This window comes from Aquarana catesbeiana, linkage group LG02 (assembly GCF_042186555.1).
Source record: "Aquarana catesbeiana isolate 2022-GZ linkage group LG02, ASM4218655v1, whole genome shotgun sequence".
NCBI lineage: Eukaryota > Metazoa > Chordata > Amphibia > Anura > Ranidae > Aquarana > Aquarana catesbeiana.
The window spans coordinates 674089786-674107526 of record NC_133325.1 but is presented as its reverse complement, the minus strand read 5'-3'; positions in this window follow the sequence as shown (position 1 = coordinate 674107526).

Genomic DNA, 17741 nt, shown 5'->3' with positions numbered 1-17741 from the left:
GAGAAATAAAAAACACAGAGGAAAAGAGAAGCAAAGAAGCAAATTATATGTAGATTACACTATCAATCTACAATGATGAGACCAATTATACAGCTACTTCTCCATCCCTCCTGAGGTAAATCCTTCAAGAAAGGGCTTGAAGCAAACCGCCTCATTGAGTCCCGGGGGATGTAGTGCCCTCAATGTGTAAATCCAGCGCAATTCAAGCTGGAGGAGACTCTTGTTCCACTCTCCTCCTCTGGGATTGGGGTGGATACGGTCTAGGGTACAAGGGTAGTATGTCTTCCCAGGGCTGTCAGGATTGCATGTCTGCATGCTTCTAATATATCGGTAAGCTCGTTTCCAAAATTCGAGCTTAGTTTTACCGACATAAAAGCAACCACAGTCACATCTTAACAGATAAATCACACCAAATGTCCTGCAGTTCGCAAAATGTCTAGGTATGAAAGCTCTACCATCCGGCAGGATTGTTTTTTTGTTGGTATCCATATATTTACAGTAGCTACAGGAGCCACACATATATTTACCTTTTTATTTACAGTGTTCAACACCCAGGTCGCCTTTGAACTCCCTTTTCACTAATTTGGAGGCAATGGAGGTTGCTTTCCTAAATGTAAAGAAGGGAGCCTCAGGAATCAAACGACCCAAAGAAGGGTCCATTGGTAAAACATGCCAAAATTTGGAAACAATTCTCCTAATCGCGACATGCTGATTGCAATATTTAGTAATGATTCTCAAAGGGTTGTCTTGACTTGGGGAATACAGGAGATCCTGCCTAGTGAGACAGGTGGCTCGACTAAAGGCCTTCTTAAGCAAAGTGTGGGAATAGCCCCTCTGCAACAGTCTGTCATGCAATCTGCCAGCCTCTGCTATAAATGTTAAAAAAATAAGGCTGGCCTCTACAAGTAGTGCAATGGGTATATATATTAGAACAAGGGTTGTACCATCATCCAAATATATACATATACAAATATATCGCTGAACTGTATAATATATTTTATATGGATTATATTGTCATTGATCTTGTGTCTATTAAATCACAGATGTTTTTTCCTGATGAAGCAGCCCAGTCCACGAAACTATTTGAAACACTGTTCATGACCAAGTCACCTATGATTTTAATCTATTACTGACGTCCTTTGTCATGTATTATGTATTAATAAACTATTATATGATTGTCTATATACTCTATTGTATCTTTTTCTGTATTGTACCGAGATAGTCCACTTGCTTTTCCCTCCCTCTTTGGTTAGTCCTGGCTGGGGACCAGGCTCCAAAACCCCTTATTTCTGCTATAAATGTATCATCATCAGCACAGTTCCGTCTAACTCTGAGGTACTGACTGTAAGCTATAGATCTAACTAGAGACTGTGGGTGAAAACTAGAAGCGTGTAATATAGTATTGGCCGAGGTGGCCTTACTGTACAGACTGCTGCAGAGAGTGCCCCCATCCCCTCTCGAGATCTCAACATCAAGGAAAGAGATCCTGCTAGCACCAGAGGACATAGTAAATGTCAAATTAAATTAATTTTTGTTCATTCTTTCCCGACACAGAGACAACAGTTCCAGAGGGCCATCCCACACAGCGAAAATATTGATGATATATCTAAACCAAATCAAAAAGTGGTCAGTATATATCGACAAGGCCTCGTCAGTGAGAAACAGATTCTCCCACTCCCCTGGGTACAGGTTGGCATACGATGGGGCACAGCATGTCCCCATCGCTACCCCCTGCACCTGGAGGTAGTGGGAGCCATTGAAACTAAAAATGATTTGATGTAGAATGTGGTCCAGAAGGGACAGGATGAACTCATTGTAGCCCCAATCCTCGTCTCCTCTTTGATAAATGATGTGTTTTACAGCTGCCATTCCCTTGTCATGAGGAATGGAGCTGTATAAAGCTTCCACATGAATCGTCACAAGATAGGCATGTTCTGGAATACACAAGTTGTCAATGATCTGGGGAAATTAATTGTATCTTTCACATATGATTGAAAGCATGCAACATGCAGTTTTAAATGCTCATCAACTAGACCGCTGGCATTCTCACTTATTGATCCTCTACCCGATATAATCAGTCTTCCTGTGGGGTTAGAGGCATCCTTGTGGATTTTTGGGAGAGAATAAAATGTGGGTACAACAGAGAAATTAGTTCTAATGTGTTCCTATATGGTTTTATTCATAACATTATTGAAATATGCCAGATCGACTAGTTGATAGTATTCCTGACTTAATTTTTCTACTATATTGGTTGTGATTTTTCTATACAAATTTTTATTCCTCAAGATTTCATTGCACATGACCATGTAGTGAATATTGTTCATGAGTACTACATTACCTCCCTTATCCGCTGGCTTGATTGTGATGGTAGTATTGTCCGTCAGTTGTTTAAGGGCTTGCTTTTCTTAGATATTGATGTTTGTTAATCTAGGAGAGTGAGTGTTCAATTTATCAATTTTCCCTCATTGAGTCCCGGGGGATGTAGTGCCCTCAATGTGTAAATCCAGCGCAATTCAAGCTGGAGGAGACTCTTGTTCCACTCTCCTCCTCTGGGATTGGGGTGGATACGGTCTAGGGTACAAGGGTAGTATGTCTTCCCAGGGCTGTCAGGATTGCATGTCTGCATGCTTCTAATATATCGGTAAGCTCGTTTCCAAAATTCGAGCTTAGTTTTACCGACATAAAAGCAACCACAGTCACATCTTAACAGATAAATCACACCAAATGTCCTGCAGTTCGCAAAATGTCTAGGTATGAAAGCTCTACCATCCGGCAGGATTGTTTTTTTGTTGGTATCCATATATTTACAGTAGCTACAGGAGCCACACATATATTTACCTTTTTATTTACAGTGTTCAACACCCAGGTCGCCTTTGAACTCCCTTTTCACTAATTTGGAGGCAATGGAGGTTGCTTTCCTAAATGTAAAGAAGGGAGCCTCAGGAATCAAACGACCCAAAGAAGGGTCCATTGGTAAAACATGCCAAAATTTGGAAACAATTCTCCTAATCGCGACATGCTGATTGCAATATTTAGTAATGATTCTCAAAGGGTTGTCTTGACTTGGGGAATACAGGAGATCCTGCCTAGTGAGACAGGTGGCTCGACTAAAGGCCTTCTTAAGCAAAGTGTGGGAATAGCCCCTCTGCAACAGTCTGTCATGCAATCTGCCAGCCTCTGCTATAAATGTTAAAAAAATAAGGCTGGCCTCTACAAGTAGTGCAATGGGTATATATATTAGAACAAGGGTTGTACCATCATCCAAATATATACATATACAAATATATCGCTGAACTGTATAATATATTTTATATGGATTATATTGTCATTGATCTTGTGTCTATTAAATCACAGATGTTTTTTCCTGATGAAGCAGCCCAGTCCACGAAACTATTTGAAACACTGTTCATGACCAAGTCACCTATGATTTTAATCTATTACTGACGTCCTTTGTCATGTATTATGTATTAATAAACTATTATATGATTGTCTATATACTCTATTGTATCTTTTTCTGTATTGTACCGAGATAGTCCACTTGCTTTTCCCTCCCTCTTTGGTTAGTCCTGGCTGGGGACCAGGCTCCAAAACCCCTTATTTCTGCTATAAATGTATCATCATCAGCACAGTTCCGTCTAACTCTGAGGTACTGACTGTAAGCTATAGATCTAACTAGAGACTGTGGGTGAAAACTAGAAGCGTGTAATATAGTATTGGCCGAGGTGGCCTTACTGTACAGACTGCTGCAGAGAGTGCCCCCATCCCCTCTCGAGATCTCAACATCAAGGAAAGAGATCCTGCTAGCACCAGAGGACATAGTAAATGTCAAATTAAATTAATTTTTGTTCATTCTTTCCCGACACAGAGACAACAGTTCCAGAGGGCCATCCCACACAGCGAAAATATTGATGATATATCTAAACCAAATCAAAAAGTGGTCAGTATATATCGACAAGGCCTCGTCAGTGAGAAACAGATTCTCCCACTCCCCTGGGTACAGGTTGGCATACGATGGGGCACAGCATGTCCCCATCGCTACCCCCTGCACCTGGAGGTAGTGGGAGCCATTGAAACTAAAAATGATTTGATGTAGAATGTGGTCCAGAAGGGACAGGATGAACTCATTGTAGCCCCAATCCTCGTCTCCTCTTTGATAAATGATGTGTTTTACAGCTGCCATTCCCTTGTCATGAGGAATGGAGCTGTATAAAGCTTCCACATGAATCGTCACAAGATAGGCATGTTCTGGAATACACAAGTTGTCAATGATCTGGGGAAATTAATTGTATCTTTCACATATGATTGAAAGCATGCAACATGCAGTTTTAAATGCTCATCAACTAGACCGCTGGCATTCTCACTTATTGATCCTCTACCCGATATAATCAGTCTTCCTGTGGGGTTAGAGGCATCCTTGTGGATTTTTGGGAGAGAATAAAATGTGGGTACAACAGAGAAATTAGTTCTAATGTGTTCCTATATGGTTTTATTCATAACATTATTGAAATATGCCAGATCGACTAGTTGATAGTATTCCTGACTTAATTTTTCTACTATATTGGTTGTGATTTTTCTATACAAATTTTTATTCCTCAAGATTTCATTGCACATGACCATGTAGTGAATATTGTTCATGAGTACTACATTACCTCCCTTATCCGCTGGCTTGATTGTGATGGTAGTATTGTCCGTCAGTTGTTTAAGGGCTTGCTTTTCTTAGATATTGATGTTTGTTAATCTAGGAGAGTGAGTGTTCAATTTATCAATTTTCCCATTAACCAATCTCAAAAAAGCAGATATATTGGGGTTCGAACTAGGGGCCTGAAATTGGGCTGATTTCTTCTTAAGTTTGGATTCAGAAATTGGATCCTGGACTGAACCAGTATTCACTTCCTCAGAGAGGGAGAGGGCCTTTCAATAAATCGATACGATCGATAAGATCCGTGTTGTCACTCTCCTCTAGGAAGGAGACCAACTGGTCAAATGCTCTGTTTTCTCTCGGAGTAAGATCTGTATGTCCCCCCGGTTTTTGATACATATTACTAAAGATCAACTTACGTGTAAATAATTGCATATCCTTGACGAATTTGAATTTGTCCACATTTTAATGAGGACAGAAACCCAGACCCTTCTGGAGTATCTGAGTTTCGTCTGAAGAAAGTGTGTATGAAGAAAGGTTCACTATGTTGAGACCCTGTTGGGATCCAACACTGCCTGTAGTGGGCATAAAGGGGTCCCTCCTAGGTTGTACGACTGGGATAGATGAATTGACTTCGTACTGGTTAAAAGAGCTTCCACAAAAGGGAAGGATCAGATCTGTCTACTCCCTGTGTGGTCTGGGATCTAGTAATGAGGTGGGACGTGAAGCTTGCCCCATGTATGTGTGTGGGTAAAATGACAGATGAGTCACCAAAGTTGGCACTTTACCTGAAACTGTAGGTACCATAGAAGAACACCCAAGTGAAGTATCATTATTGTTTTTTTGTCCCTGTGAGCGATCACCACTCCGATTGGTACATGATGTCTTCTTACTTTTAGAGGACACCTGTGATGAGACAGAAGATAAACTGGAGGAAGAATGACAGATAGCAGAGTAATGTTCCTTTTTGTTCACAAATCTATTGTTTCTGTGTTGTTAGCCCTTGTTCCATCTGTAGGCCCTGTTCTCCTGGAAAACATTTTGATCCCTGACATGTTTACTGTCCTTTTTAATCAGAACCTCTTTGTTAAAGCTTTCCAAATGTTTTCTGAGTTTGTTTTCTCTCTCTGCAAATGTTTTATGAGTTTTTAATGTTTGTAGCTGTGAACAAATAATGCTTATATCCTTATCCAGGACCTCGGATCGTCTTTCATACTCTGTGATCAGTAATTGCATTATGTCGTTGGAACAAGTTCGTAAAATTCTTTCTCATGCTAATTCAAAGGTAGAATCCAGACCTTCCAAGTTAGGAAAGATCTGGACTCTGAGGCCTAAAGGATTCATATCCTCTTTAATGTAATCTTCAAATGATCTGATATGCCAGAACATAGGAGACTTTTTTTCCAAAATCCTGGATAGTTTTGAAAACAAAGTATTGAGCTCAGAGTCTATAAGTTAATTCTTGCCAAAATCTTTAAGATATGCTGACATTAAAGCATCCCAACCATTGTCTATGTAGTTAGTCATGCTGCAATCTCAAAATTTAAGAAAAAATAAATAATAATAATGAAAAGTCATATATTAAGATAGTATGATAGAATAGAGCAAATCTTATCAGAAAAAGGCGGGGAATGGTATTTGCTACCGACACATAAATGAAAAAGAAATTCTGATATACAAGATTTGAAAAGTGGATGGTGTCAATAGAGTAATGGACATGTCAGTAAGGCAGTGGACAGTGTCGGTAGGGCAGTGGATGGTGTCAGTAGTTTTTTATTCTTAATACTGTATTTTTTATTTTGATCATTATATTTTTTTGACATTTTTTACAATATTATTTTTATTATCTTTTTACAATTTTTTTAGGAGCCCTGCTGGCTTTGATGAAATATCAACAATCTAAACAGACCCCTGATGTCTCACTTTTGTGACAGAGAAAGGGATTGAGGACAAAAATTCCTAGTCCCTCTCTCTGCAGCCTCAGCTGCACTGGACAATGAATGAATGGCAAGCGCTCTGTGCTAAACAGCTTCCTGTTCATTCACAAACGAAAGCATAGAAAACACAGTTTACAATGCTTCAGTTATGAATAAACACAGCGAGTAATAGGTACAGACCACTCACTGTGTTCATTAGGAAAAGGAAGGGGCCGGTAAATGACATGTAATGGTACCCCCGTGAGGGCTGCTGATTGACGCTATACCCCACTTGCTACCCCAACTCTGCAGATCCTCTCTTACCTCTGACACCTTGGGTTCCATTCTGTAATGGGATGTTATCAATGAGAAACTCACACAATGTCACTGAACCACTCAGAAAGTTTACTAGAGTGAATATTAAACACAATGAGCAATGTGATTAAACACAAACAATAAATGACAGTTGATAACAATCAGTATAGATAGGAAAACCGTGGATTCAACAATCACCATAGGGAGTATATGTAGACAGGTGTACAATAGGACAAATGTTCAATATTCTCCAAGACCTATATTAAACACCTGCCCACTGAGGCCTCAAAACACACACCAAATTGCAATATAATGTTTCTCACATTCAATAATACAATGCAATATTTAACCTGTACTCAAGGGCTCCCCCTAGATTGTAATTCAATGTTCAAACTACAAAACAGAACCGTGATGCTTTGCAAAAGATGATAAAAGTTCCTTGACTCCAGATATCTTCAGGTAGCCTGTAATTTAAACTGCAGTATTTGTAATCCAACAGGGAAACAGAGAGAAAGCAAACTGTAGAATAAATGGTACTTTGATAACTGTTTAACTGAAGAAATATGGCACTTGTAACTTCCTCCTTATGTATGAGTGTAATACAATACTGACTTTACAGCACAGGGAATAACTAACCCCAGGGTTCAGCTGTATGTGGCCTGTGAATAAGACCAGCAGGCTGTAAATAACTTACTCAGCAAACAGTGCACTTTACTGAAATGGGCAAGTGCCCTCACACCACAATAGACTCAGAGGCTGTGAGGCTCCGTCCGGACTCCCCTCCTGATGTCTCAGTCTGATGAAAAGATGGCGCCGCCGCACTGTACCGCTCCTTCGGATGGCTGAAACACAGGAAACCTCCAGATGCCCTAGTTCTGCAAACCGATCCGCTTGCTAGGCCGACAGGGCTGTACTCTAAGCACCTCAGAGGCTGGCAATCCTGCTCCGCGCTGTATAGGCCGCAGTCTCCTGGTTTCACACACACACACACAAACCTCCTGCTGGCAGGTATTGAATGGCGTCCAGAGAGACCGAAAGATGGCCGCGCTGTTCCTTTTAATACTGCTCCCAGCATGCAGTGTTGCGCACTTTGCATTGTCTGTATTGTAGTTCAGGGCTGATCCTGCTAACAGAGTCACTTTCTCCTCCAAACTACATCTCCCACAATGCTTTGCAGCGCTGCTTCTCAGGAATTCAAATAAAGTCCTAACAGCAATAAAAGGACACTAGAGGGAGCCAAACTCATTTGCAACCATAATAACTGTAATGCCTTATATTAGCAAACCCTTGGCTACAGACATATTTACTGGCCCCTTTCCCTACTCACCATCCTGAAACATCCCACGCAGCAGCCAGCTTCCCCCCAGTAGGGGAAGCCAGCAGCGTTTCGGGGGAAGGGGGGGCTGGGTAGCATACAGGGGCCGGGCAGCCAAATGAATAGTAACAGGGACAGGAAAGGCGGCAGAAGTGTCATTTTACAGGTACTGATCCCCTTTCCTAAATGCCGGTGGGTGCAGGAGGAAAGGGGATCGGTTACAGTAAATGACGCCCCCTTGATCGATGGGCTGCCGACCCACCCTAAACAGTCCATAGATCAACAAAATTCTTGTTTGTGTAAACACAGCTAGACTGAATGCACCTTGATGCAATTGAACCCCTAGGTGTGAATTTAGCCATAGCAAAGCATTACATGAGCTCCAAACTCATCTGGATGCATGTATTTTGCTACCTGTGTACATGGGGCCTAAGTAAGATAAGCATTCTAAATAATATGCAGGAATGTAAATTACAACTTTTAGTAACATAAGCATTCTAAACTGATAGCAGGAATACAAAATACAACTGTCAGTAACTTGGAACAGAATGCAGGAATATAAAGTACAACTGTCAGCAACATATGCATTCTTAACAAAATGAATCATTAATAAATATAAAATTAAAAAAAATCTGAAAGTGTCAAAAAATTAAAAACTGTCAGTGTTTTTTGTCAGGGCCTGCACTTGACCTGCTTTAATCACTTCAGCCCCGGAAGATTTTACCCCCTTCCTGACCAGAGCACTGTTTACAATTTGGCACTGTGTTGCTTTAACTGACAATTGCGTGGTCATGCAACACTGTACCCAAACGAAATTTCAGTCCTTTTTTTCCCACAATTAGAGCTTTCTTTTGGTGGTATTTGACCACCTGTGCAGTTTTTATTTTTTGTGCTATAGACAAAAAAACTGTGAAAATTTTGAAAAAAAAACAATATTTTTTACTTTTTTGCTATAATAAATATCCCCAATTTAAAAAAAAAAATTTCTTCATTAGCTTAGGCCGATATATATTCTTCTACATATTTTTGGTAAAAAAAAATCGCAATAAGCGTATATTGATTGGTTTGTGCAAAAGTTAGAGCGTCTTCAAACTATGGGAAAGATTTATGGAATTTTTATGGCATTTTATGGCATTTTTATTATTATTATTTTTTTTTTACTAGTAATGGCGGTGATCTGCGACATTGCGACAGACAGATCGGACACTTTTGACACATTTTTGGGACCATTGACATTTATACAGCGATCAGTGCTATAAAAAAAAACTGCTTTCTGTGTAAATGTCACTGGCACGGAAGGGGTTAACACTAGGGGGCGATCAAGGGGTTAAATGTGTGTTCTAACTGTATGGGGATAGAACTGAGTAGGAGAGGAGACCTATTGCTGTTCCTACTTACTAGGAACAAACGACATGTCTCCTCTCTGACAGCACAGGGATTTGTGCGTTTACAAATCCCCGTGCTGGCGCTCGTGCAGGTGATCGTGCATCGGGTCTGATAACGTGCGCCCTCTGGTGGCCGAAAAGGGGAAGGACGTACCCATTCTGGATTTAACCCAGGAGAGCCATTCTGCCGCAATATATCTGTGTGAGCCGGTCAGGATCCCGTTTAGTGGTTTTGCATTTCTATACAATTGAACAGAAAAAAAGCCCACTGACACAAGCCCTAAACTGGCTGGATTACTTTTAAAGCGAAGTTACACCCAAAAGTGGAAGTTTGGCTTATCTGTCTCCCCCCCCACACACACACCTCCAGTGTCACATTTGGCACCTTTCAGGGGGGGAGCAGGTACCTGTTTTTGACAGATACCTGTCCCCACTTCCGTTGGACCTCTCCACGGTGAGGTATGTCAGAAGTGCGACCCCCCTCTTCCCTCCATGCCATTCAGAAAGTGCAGCGTGCTTCGCGCATGCACAGTAGGGAAGGATAAGTGTCCTAATATCCTAATATTAAAAGTCAGCAGCTACAGTATGTATAGCTGCTGACTTTTAATTTTTCTGTGGGGGGGGGGATGGGGGGGCTGGAGCACCACTTTAAATACAAAAGTCAATTACATAACTATTTCAAATGGAATAATGTGCTTTAAGTTTCATGCACATGAGTGTATTAAAAATACTCCTATCTATGCTGGATCTTACTGCCAGCAATCCAGTGTGAAAATGGCCATTTTGGCATGTAATTATGTACGTATGGCATTTAGAAGCGTATGCATCTGGACTCATTCTACTGGTTAGAATATGCATTTATTTTAGCCAATAGATTAAAAAGGTTTGGGCATTTTTTATATCCCTGAATGGTGCTCTAAAATGCAAGTCTAAAAGCCACAATGTGTGTTGGCTGAAATAGAACTGCATTCAGGGGCATTAAAAAAAGAAATATGCCCCCCCCCCCCCCTTTCCTGACCACCACCAAGTCAATGTTATTTTGTCAATCTGTCTCCTCTATCTCCCTACACTCAGCTCCTGGTCTCCTGGTCTACCCCTTCTCTCCCTCACCCAACATTCTATGATCAGCTGTCGCTGCTTTCTCCCCTTCACCCCTTGCTGCCATTGGCATCAATTATTCTCCCCCTTTTACCCCCTGGTCCACAACCAGTTAACTGGATGCAATATTGCCACCTCTGCATCCTCCCCCTTTACACCAGCACCTCCACCAAATCCGTGTTCTTTTGTTGAACAGTTATGAGATGACAAACGTGACCAAATATTTGCCCAGCTAAAATATTCTTATTGCTGTGTTGTTCTGAGACCAAAAACAGCCCAAAGTAACCAATTCATGAAAAGGAGCACATTTGCTAGTAACATAAAATGTCAAAACATTTGCAACAAGAAACCGCAGCAGTGTACACTCGTACACCCATACATGCTCTATCACCCAAGCTCAAAAAAGATAAAAAAGTGTAATCAAAATTATAAATGGGACAGAGGGATCTTGTTATTGAAATCTATGGCATGTCTAAACTAGTGGCAGACCTCCAAGTTTGCCTAAACATCAGCTGAATGCTCCTCTTTTGTCAGTGGTACTACAGCACACAAAGTAACAAAAACGCAATATATCAGACTGTCACGTGTGACATATAAATAGCAAACTGTGAAATCAGACCAAACAATCAGCAATCTCTTCTTACTATAATGATTATAAAATAACCTAGAATTATTAGGGAATGAACTGAGTAAACAACTTGAAAGGTACATGATATAGCTGTTCATATACTCCTTATATGAATAATAAAAAAACATGGCCGTAATACACAAAAGGAGGTTAGAATATGTTACCATTAGGGATGAGCTTGATGTTTGGGTTGAACAGCAAACATTATGGGGCGTTCGCGGCAAATTCGAGCACCACGGAACGCCCCATAATGCACTGCGAGATCGCAGTGCATTGCTGTATGATATTGGCCAAAGCATGCACCTGACCTGCATGTTTTGGCCAATCACAGCCCCTTCTGCTAAGAGAGCCATAATTGGCCAAAGGCAGGGTGTCCACGCCCCACATTAAATAAGGCAGCTTACACGGTGGCCCCGTGTAGTGTTGTTGGTGTGGACAGAGAGATAGCTTGAGTTAGATTAAGCAGGCAGGTTATTCAGTTAGTGGCAGTGTATTTGATATATATATATATATATATATATATATATATATATATATATATATATATATACAGTTAGTCTAGTCTAGTATATATATATATATATATTGCATTTAGCATAACCTATAAATTCAGTGTTTACTTTATATTCAGTCAGTGCAGGCAGTGTATTAATATATATATATATATATATATATACAGTCTCGTGTATATATATATACTCTGCATCCTGTGTAGCCTATATCTACAGTGCATTCCGTGGTGTACTGTTTATAATACACTTCAGGCGGTGTACACAGTATCTAATACAGTATGTACAGTGTCTACTACACTTCTGATGGTGTGCACAGTATAAAATACAGTGCAGCCATAGTACATAGCCATAGTACAGTTGCTAATAGGGATGAGCTTTATGTTCGCCAGTTCGACGAAAACTGAAAATTATGGGGCGTTTGCGAGTAATTCGGGCACCGCGTAACGCCCCATAATGCACAGCGAGATCGCAGTGCATTGCTGTATGATGATTGGCCAAAGCATGCACCATGACCTGCATGCTTTGGCCAATCCCAGCGCCCTCAGCTAAGAGAGCCATAATTGGCCAGAGGCAGGGTGCCTTTGGCCAATTATGGCTCAGGGGGACTAAGTCCACGCTCCACACTATATAAGGCTGCCTGCATGTCGGCCCTGTGTAGTGTGTTGTTGGCGTGGATGGAGAGAGAGTGTGATTTAGCAGGCAGGCAGGTTATTCAGTTAGCTGCGGTGTATTTAATATATATATATATATATATATATATATATATATATACAGTCAGTCTCGTATATATATATATATATATATATATATATATATATATATATATATATATATATATATATACAGTCAGTCTCGTATATATATATATATATATATATATATATATATATATATATATATATATATATATACTCTGCATCCAGTGTAGCTATATCTGACTGCAGGCCATTCCTGGTGTACTTTTTCTAATATACTTCAGTTAGCTGCAGTGTATTTAACCACATGCCTACCAGGCCAACTTTGACATTTCTCTCCTACGTGTAAAAATCATCATTTTTTTGCTAAAAAATTACATAGAACCCCCAAACATTATATGTGTTTTTTTAGCAAAGACCCTAGAGAATACAATGGCGGTCATTACAACTTTTTATCTCACACGGTATTTGCGCAGCAATTTTTCGAATGCGTTTTTTTGGAAAAAAACAGTTTTGTGCTTTAAAAAAACCAAAACAGCAAAGTTAGCCCAATGTTTTTGCATAATGTGAAAGATGAAGTTACGCAGAGTAAATAGATACCTAACATGTCACGCTTCAAAATTGCACACGCTCGTGGAATGGCGCCAAACTTCGCTACCTAAAAATCCCCATAGGCGACGCTTTAAAATTTTTTACTGGTTACATGTTTTGAGTTACAGAGGAAGTCTAGGACCAAAATTATTGCTCTTGCTCTAAAGTTCACGGCAATACCTCACATGTGTGGTTTGAACACCGTTTTCATATGTGGGCAGGACTTACGTATGCGCTCGCTTCTGCGTGCAAGCTCACGGGGAAAGGGGCGCTTTAAAAAACATTTTTTTTTAATTGTTAATTTTACTTTATTTATTTTAGCTTGACACTTTTTTTCCCAAAAATTTTTTTGATCACTTTTATTCCTATTACAAGGAATGTTAAATCCCTTGTAATAGGAATATGGCATGACAGGTCCTCTTTATAGTGAGATATGGGGTCAATAAGACCCCACATCTCACCTCTAGGCTGGGAAGCCTGAAATAAAAAAACAAAAAACAAAAAAACAATCCTGGCTTCCCAGCTGAATCGGCGCCATTCCTTTGAATGCAGAGGCCGGGCGTGACGTCATAACATCGCGCCCGGCCATGGATGATCATGGCGACCATGCGGCGAAATCTCTATGATGAACATCTGGGGCTGGCGGATGCTGTGTTCGACTCACCGTAGCGGTGAGGCGGTAGAAGCACTGGAGGGCGGCGGGAGGGGGGGATGTCCCCTCTCTCCTCCTATAAGAACGATCAAGCGGCGGAACAGTTGCTATGATTGTTCTTATGGTACACAGAATCGTCGGCTCTAAAAGACGATATCTGAATGATGCTTGTAGCTACAGGCATCATTCATATATCCCCGCTCAAAGCTGAGGACGTCATTTGGCGTACAGCGGGCGGGAAGCGGTTAATATATATATACATATATACAGTCAGTCTCGTATATATATATATATATATATATATATATATATATCTACACTGTATTCAGTATAGATATATATATATATACACTGTATCCAGTGTAGCCAAGCCTATATCTGACTGCAGGCCATTCCTGGTGTACTTTTTCTATTATACTTCAGGCAGGCAGGTTATTCAGTTAGCTGCAGTGTATTAAATATATATATAAAGTCAGTCTCATATATATATATATATATATATATATATATATATATATATATATATACACTGCATCCAGTGTAGCCTATATCTGACTGCAGGCCATTCCTGGTGTACTTTTTATAATATACTTCAGGCGGTGTACACAGTACACAGTACGGTGCACCCATAGTGCAGTTGCTACTACTTTTCTGGTGATGTACACAGTACACAATACAGTGCAACCATAGTTGCTATTAGACTTCTGGTGGTGTACACAGTACCGTGCACCCATAGTGCAGTTGCTACTAGTTTTCTGGTGATATACACGGTACACAATACAGTGCATCCATAGTTGCTATTACACTTCTGGTGGTGTACACAGTACCGTACACCCATGTGCAGTTGCTACTACTCTTCTGGTGGTTTGCAAAGTACACAATACAGTGTAGAGTGGTTTTGCTAAACAAAATTTACAACATGTCTGGAAGGCCACCAAGGAGAGGCAGACACTCACAGGCCACTAAAAGAGTGCAAGCAGGCTCTGTGTCTACAGTCGACAGTGCTGGCCGTGGACATGGTGCATCCTCAGCACATGGCCGTGGAGCACGCTTGTCCTTTTTTTCTGCAGCTGACCATGTTATTGAGCCACAACATGAAGAAGAGTTGGTGGAATGGATAACAAAGCCGTCCTCATCCTCTGTCACCCAGGCTCAGAGTAGTTTGCCTGCCAATGCAGCTGCCAAAGTGGCCTATTCCATCGGCTCCATGTCAACAGTCACTCCTTCCCTAGCCCCACCATCATGCACGGAGGAATCCCCCGAACTATTCAAGAACAGTGTCGGGTACATGCTGCAGGAGGTTGCGCAGCCATTTGAAGGCTCCGTTGATGGTACCCAGGTTGAGGAAGGGAGTAACGTGAGCCTAGAGAGAGGGGGTGCCCAAGAAGGACAAGAAACTGGCAGTCATGTTCCCACAGCTGCAGCATACTGCCAAGTTTGCTCCAGTGATGAGGAGGGAGAGGATGATGAGGTCACTTACTCTACTTGGGTGCCTGATAGAAGAGAGCAGGAGGAGGCACATCTCCAACGAGGCAGGATGCCCTCCAGGGGGCAGCTTAAGGGCAGCCACCCTATTGCATCACACCGCAGAGCTAAGCAGGTGCAAGGCGCTGCTGACTCCCCGCATATTTTGAAAAGTTCTTTGGAGTGGGCCTTTTTTGACACGTGTGCAGCAGATCGCACCGTTGCTGTTTGCAACATGTCTGAAGCGTATTAAGTGTGGCCAAAACAGCAGCCGCTTGGGCACCACATGCTTGACCAGACATATGACGACCTCCCATGCAGTCCATTGGCAACAGCATTTAAAAGACCCACATCAAAGAACAAGGTGGACCTCTCCTTGCTCCTCATCAGCTGGAATCTCCAACCCCACTATACCTCCAGTCCTCTCAGAAACCTGCACTGAGAGGAATGAAGGTATAGAAATAGGTGTCGAAAAATAAAAATTAAGTACAGCGCTGTGTTTAGGCCAAAAAAAAGAAGATAAGATAGCAGCCAACACACCTTTAGACTCAAGGCAAAAAATAACATCAAAGAAATATTCCACATCCACAAACGTGTGTATTGCAATAAATAAGTGCATATATAAATGGTAAATACTACCAAGACATGTATGACCATAATATGGATAATGCCAAATAATTAATCAGTGTTGATCACATAATAAATAAATAATGATAGTACTCCCCCTCTCTCCCCCCCCCCCCAGGGTAAAATAAAATAAAATAAAAATGAGTGTCTAGCATTGGTACTTATTTTTCCACCATAGAGCAGATCATCCCTCTATTAGACACTATAGAATACGATAAGCACAGGATTTGGTATGGGGGAAGATATTGATACACCTCTATAAAGATTTTTTATATATAACCTGATAATAGGATGATAAATTGAAAAAATAGTCTGAATTGTAACCATTTGACCTGAATATATATGTATAATTTGTAGCAGCACACTGTTCAATTAATTTTTATTGTTTGTATGTGTATATAATCTCCTTATGGAGCAAATAAAAACTTTTCTGTTAAAAAAAAAAAAATAATGATAGTACTTAGTTATCAAATGTGCCAGTGATTGGTAAAAAACCCGTGCTGGTTCCATGAACAAAGCGTCAAACAAACAAAAAAATCATAAAACATATCAGTCCATATTGAATATATAAAAAATGTGTAGAAAAATAGTGAGAAGAACGTCAACAGAGTTCTATGGGGGTGATGAGTGGCCAAATGATGAAAAGAAACTCCCAAATTCACAGATGGATGGTTTCACTAGATCTGGCGAGTGGGTAGAAAGGAGACCACAAGTGTGCATAGATTGTACATCAGTGCCGGGGCCAACACCAGAAGTAGAGAAGGCTTACCGGAAGGAATTGACCTGAAATGGCGTACGCCAGACAAGTCGGAAAGGCTTAGTAACCACTAGTTCTGAGAAGTACGTCTTGTCAGATGTCATCAACAAATGGTGGAGAAAGGAGTATCAGCCCGGCTTCCTCACCCATGGACAATCCAGCATAAATCAAACGTGTAATTCATATGCCATGCAAGGAGCAAAAAAAACTCACATAGCGTGATAACGTTTTAAAACATTAATTTATTAAAATAATAAAAAACAGACTCACATTTTGGAAGAACGAAACAAAGCTCAAATATCATATAGCGGCGATCGTGAGGGGTCCACCCGACATGTTTCAGCTAAGGAGCCATCATCTGGGGTAAGGACCAACCTCACCTCACCCCTCTATAAGCAAGAAATGACCCCCACTGGGAGTGTCTGCATACCGGAAGTGCAACAAGTGAAAATCACTTCCGGTTTCCAGGGTCATGGGGTAACTGGTTTAATAGTTATAATAAGGACAAATTACAAAGCAGGAACCAATGTATCTCATGCTTCAATAATTGAGAAATTAAAAGTGGGGAGTGTTTGTTTAAAAATACATAAGCTGCGCCCTGAATCAGTCTGTCTAACTGGAAATGATCAGAGCGCAAGCCAAGCCTCACTTTCAATGCCAGGAGGCACTTCCTGTATGAGCATAACAATAACGATGAACGTCATATCCGTAAAAACGTCGTGACGTCATTCCGCTCGGCATGGCGGCGTCAATGCCAGCCGGCCTGCTCCTCAAGCCTTACTATCGTGTAGACTCCACTTCGCATCTCATAGAGAGAATGAAGCGCCGCTGCGCTCCACAGGGTGGAACCAAGCCTCAGTCTGAGGCAGGTCGCAACCTCCGGAGTGTCAGCAGAGAGGAAATATGAATCAATGCACTAGAAAGGGGCATTATGTATTAACATATAAAAAGGAATAAAAAGAAATAAAAAAGGGGATAAAATGATGCACAAAGCTGGTGCCCACAATAACGTTACCCTGAAAAGGTGATACAAGGGCATCCCAATAACGATAATTGATGTTCAGTATTGGAATCATAGACCGAGATGTTAAAAGGACACTACCAATGGGGGGCATCAATTACATACATATCCAAAAATGTATAATAC